The sequence below is a fragment of the Macaca fascicularis genome, chromosome 12, assembly GCF_037993035.2.
Source record: "Macaca fascicularis isolate 582-1 chromosome 12, T2T-MFA8v1.1".
NCBI lineage: Eukaryota > Metazoa > Chordata > Mammalia > Primates > Cercopithecidae > Macaca > Macaca fascicularis.
This window is the reverse complement of record NC_088386.1, coordinates 130,328,969-130,334,020: the sequence shown is the minus strand read 5'-3', so window position 1 is coordinate 130,334,020 and position 5,052 is coordinate 130,328,969. Positions and strand designations below refer to the sequence as shown.

Sequence of the window (5,052 nt, the reverse complement as noted above, 5' to 3'; positions counted from 1 at the left end):
TTGGTGTCAAAAAAGAAAAAGAAAAAAGAAAGAAAGAAAGAAATGACGTATCGGTGCTGAGCTGTAGCGCTCGCGTTGGTGCCTGTGGTTGAGGTTGGATGTCTGAATCCCTTGCCAATACCCTCGCAGCACTGAGGCAGAGGAAATTATAGCCCAGGACTGCTTGAGGATGCTGATGATATGCAGCAGGATTTCCATTTTTTTCCCCCCACAGGGAAAGCACCTAGTAATTATACTCGAGGTTGGGACTTTGAAGGACAGAGAATGGGTCTTTTCTGACCTTTTGATGGTGAGGCCAAGCCGTGATTAGAGACCTGGTCTCCTGGCCCAGCAGTCAGTGGGGGGTGGGGCAGCCCACGCACTCCTAGCTGCCAACCCGGAGAATCTGTTGAGCAGCTTCTCCCTGGGCTGCAGCTGCCCACACCCCACCAGAGGAGGAAGAGCACCCAGAGTGGAAGGATGAGGGTGGGAAGGGAGGCTGAATAGACAATGCTTAGGAAATGAGATAGGGCAGATCTGGCCACGGATTCCACAAGGAGCAGCCAGAGAGAGAGCCGAAACTCCAGAAGTGAGTGGTGAACCACTGCGCTTAGATTTCTTGGGAATGGTCTGATTTAACATTTTGTGCCTCTCTTCCTTTAAGCCCTTTAAATTCTCAGATGCTTTGATGCTTCAGAATACAAACTCCATTTGCCAGACCCAGGTTTAACATTAAGAAATAGCATTGGCCGGGCGTGGGGGCTCATGTCTGTAATCCCAGCACTTTGGGAGGCTGAGGCGGGCGGATCACGAGGTCAAGAGATCGAAACCATCCTGTCCAACATGGTGACACCCCGTCTCTACTAAAAATACAAAAATTAGCTGGGCGTGGTAGCGCACGCCTGTAGTCCCAGCTACTCGGGAGGCTGAGACAGGAGAATCAATGGAACCCAGGAGGCGGAGGTTGCAGTGAGCTGAGATCACACCACTGCACTCCAGCCTGGTGACAGACTGGGACTCCGTCTCAACAACAACAACAACGACAACAAGAAATAGCATTGCAGCTTTTGTCATTTATTTGAAAAAACACTGAGTTTGCTCTAACTGAATTGGGAAATACCCATATCCCATAAGATGCACATTCTTAGGGAACATTAGCAAATCCTCTTTGAGTTTTTAGGATGTCAACAGTGGATGGTTGTGTTATGTAGCAAGACTCAGGGAAGGCCTGTGCTGCTCCCAACTCCTGGGGATCCCGCTTGCCAAACAAATTTAAGTCATCCAGCATCTCCTGCCGCCGACCGTGAGCTTGACACTGCATCCCACAGTGGACTGAGATAAGGAAGATGGCCTCTGCCACCTGGAAGCTCTCCGGATGGTCAGATCTCCTGAGAGTAACGGGAGCATAGACCCTTGAAGATGGCCAAGCCCTCGCCATTCCCTCGCTGACCCTGCATCCACTCACAAAGTTCATCTGATTCAGGGGCAACCAGAGCTTCGTGCCCTGCCACTCACAGCCCCCATCTAAGAGATTAAGCACCCATCTTGTCAAGCTCACTGCAGGTTTTCCTTGAGCAAGGGGTCAGCCACTGGGGATTATTTTGGGGATTCTAGGAAGGTTCCTGCCTTGAAATGTCCTCCTTCACGGTGCTATGCCGCTTAAACCCTCCACAGCAATGTTTTTCAAAAAGTGAGTACCAAGCCCAGTGCAATGGCTCACACCTGTGAGTTTGAGACCAGCCTGGGCCACAAAGCAAGACCTTGTCTGTAAAAAAAAATTAGCCTGGCACAGTGGCGTGTGCCTGCAGTTCCAGTTACTTGGGAGGCTGAGGCAAGGGGATCACTTAAGCCCAGAAGTGCAAGACTGCAGTGAGCTGTGATCGCACCACTGCACTCAAGTCTGGGCAACAGAGTGAGACCCCATCTCTGAAAGAGAAAAAACAAAAAGCAAGTGATGATGGAGAGTTTCAGGACAGATTTGTGCATATTTACCTTATATTTATATATTTGCAGATTTGCCTTATAATCCCTTAGGATAATTTTCTATATATGCCTAGGAATGGAAGTATTAGTAGACCAGCCTGAGAAGGGACTGGTTAATTAAACTATATCTTAGATAATAGAAAAAGAAATTTTTATTGCCCAGTGCGTTACAATGAAGGAAATGAAATCCTGAAGGTCCATGTACCCATCCCAGCTCTAGGGATGTGGATAGTGCGCTGGCGGATCCTGGCCATCAGTGAGGGCATGACTTTCCCATTTGCTGGTGGAACAAATCACCGCAAATGTAATGAGCTGAGAGCTTGTCGCCGAGGGGTTCTGCTGTGCAGTGAGCCGGAGCTCTGTGGCAGGGTGTGCAAGCAGCCCACGGAGCTGGCGGCATTCTGAGCATGGGGAAAGCATGTGTTAACAATGCACAGTAACATGTTCCATTAGTTATGTGTGTATGTGTGTTTCTAAGTAAATATTTCAGAGTTAAAGACCATTTTAGCAAATCATGCTAAAACGATGAGCATGTGTGAGGTAGCATTCCACAGCGTTTCCAGTTACTTCTGAACAGCTCTTCTGTTTTATTTGAATGTTTTACTAAGGAGGTATTTTCTTCGACAGCCACAGATCGCTAACACGGTAGCTTTCTACAGTTTACATGCAGCCAGTGTGGAGTGGAGTTTGGCCTTAAACTCAGGCAGTTTAGCTCCAGAAACTATGCATTTAATTCTGCCCCTATTCTGATGGAGTCAACATCTCACTTACCACAGAGGACAGAGCTGTCGGGGTGTGTGGAGATCACACTGAGAAGCACAGTCTTGGGTGTTCCCAGCACCTGGTGCAGTAATGCGATCCCGGCCTGCAGAGCTGTGGTCATTAAGATGTTCTGGAAATGGCAGGCTCAGCCCAGCACATTAGCCCTTCTCACCAGCAGCAGGACAGGGACTACACAGGGCGGTCTGCCTCCTCCAGCTGTCAGTTTGCATGTCAGGTCTGGAGGCCATGATCTGACCCTGTGTGCTTGGCGTGAGGCTGGGTGATAGACAGCCCACCAGGCTGCAACCTTCTCCTGCCCTGGCATTTCAGATGGGTTCTTATGCCCAGGATTGTATCTCTGCCCTTTTGAGGCTCCGGAGGTAATCAGGTTCTCTGCACGCACAGGCAGTTTGCACAGGCCTGGCACCCTGTGGTATACATCAGCCCATCTCTCCACAGCACAGCTGCTCCAGTTACCCTGGCTGGGGGCCAGCTCAGAATCCCAAACACTACCACCTGTCTGGCATTGAGTCTGGCCACTTCCTGAACCTCCTCCCGTCTGATTAGATCCCTTTGATGGTGCTGCAGGAGGCGCTAGGTGAACCTCCTCCCCCAGCATAGTCAGAAAAGCTGCTTCCTTTCTCCTGGGACCAAGGGAGCCGCCTCCCCATCCTCCAAACCAGACTTATCTTTCCCCAAATCCCAAACACGTGCAAAACCCCCTGGATCCAGTGTAGGAAGTGCCCCCACCTCAACTCCAGAGATCAGCGTGCCAAGGGGGCCGTGACTAACCTGTAGGGACTGCTCCATCGATGGGAAAGCCAGCATCAACGTCAAATGAACCAGACGATGGAGGCCAACCTGCTGGAGGGCCAAAGGAACTGATCTCGCACAATCTGCAATGTTATCAGCTGCTCCTGGGGACACAGGCCCAGTCCTTCCATCTCCAGGTTCCAGTTCTTCATTCCTCAAGAGTCCTTCTGGAGAGCTTCGATGAAGAAGGAGGCAGCGGTTCCCAGCTTGTGGTAGCGAAACATCTTTCACTGACAGATGGTTCCCTAACTGGAAAGGTGAACCCCCTGGATAGAATGTTGGAAGGGCCACTGAAGGAGAAAGAAGTTAGCACAAAGAGCATTCCCTTCACCCCAAAGGCCGGGCTCGGTGGCTCACACCTATAATCCTAGCACTTTGGGAGGCTGAGGCAGGTAGATCACCTGAGGTCAGGGGTTTGAGACCAGCTGACAAACATGGTGAAACCCCATCTCCACTAAAAAAAAAAATTAGCCGGGTGTGGTGGTGTGCAGCTGTGGTCCTACTTACTTGGGAGGCTGAGGCATGAGAATCACTTGAATCTGGGAGATGGAGGTTGTAGTGAGCCAAAATCACACCATTGTACTCCAGCCTGAGCAACACAGCAAGACCCTGTCTCCAAAAAAAAAAAAAAAAAAAAAAAAAAATTATATATATATATATCATTTCTTCCACCCCAAAAATCAATGGATGACACATGGCTTACATAGGATGCCCTGACCCAACGCCAGCCCTCTCAGGCCTCCTGGGCCATAGTTAAGCTGTGTGAGAAGACAGGGGTATTTCTAAGTTACTTCTACTTGTAATAAACACCGGATGTATTTATTCTATGAAAGAAACTGTGCCCCACTGGCAAGATGTAACACAGGATACAAAATCATGTCTCTACCACTCGTTGTGTGCTAAGCCACTGCTACCTGTACTCATGCTCCCCGCTCCGTCCTTAAGACCACAAAATGTGAAATGAACATATTTATATGCAGATGCTGAGGCACGAAGCAGCAGGATGCCTGGGTTCCCGCATGGTGTGACATTAGAAATGTGACCTTCATATTCATTGTTTTGTGAACTGCATATTGTTGAGATAGAATTTTAGAGCTGGCTCACACTGCGCAATGCCGGAAATAAACTCCCTCCCATCTTCCATTTCACTTTAAATTTTTACCTCCAAAATTAAGGGAAAGCAAAAAAAGGAACTGCAGTGATATCATGTTGCGATGGTTAAACATACCAGAAATTACAGAAGTGCAAGAAGATAATTTTTCAAGGTTTTAAATCTACAAATGGTAGTGATCATTTTGTTAGGTAAGATAATGGAAATGTAAGAAAATGTCTGCATCTTTGCAAGAGGCATGCCAAAGCATTTAGGTGTAAAATATCATGATGCCTGACTTTAAAATACTTCAGCAGAAATGAAAGATTTTTAGAAGTGGTAAAATGTCAACAACTGTTAAACCAAGACTTACAGGTGACGGGTATACTAATCTCTCTACTTTTCTGCCCATCTGAAAAATTCTC

The 5,052-nt window shown here is 48.2% G+C and overlaps 1 long non-coding RNA gene across 3 annotated transcripts; it reads right to left on the bottom strand.

The window, feature by feature from the left end:
• Positions 1–1,931: 1,931 nt before the first annotated feature.
• On the bottom strand, positions 1,932–4,309 carry LOC135966646 (uncharacterized). Of its 3 annotated transcripts, none has more exons than XR_010580150.1 (3): positions 4,241–4,309; positions 2,734–4,146; positions 1,932–2,363 (listed from the first exon to the last, which is right to left on the bottom strand). It is a non-coding gene; the product is annotated as an uncharacterized lncRNA (long non-coding RNA). The 3 variants fall into 3 exon arrangements; XR_012421602.1 differs by having other exon boundaries at positions 1,932–3,803; positions 4,045–4,146; XR_012421603.1 differs by having other exon boundaries at positions 1,932–3,786; positions 4,045–4,146.
• Positions 4,310–5,052: the final 743 nt, after the last annotated feature.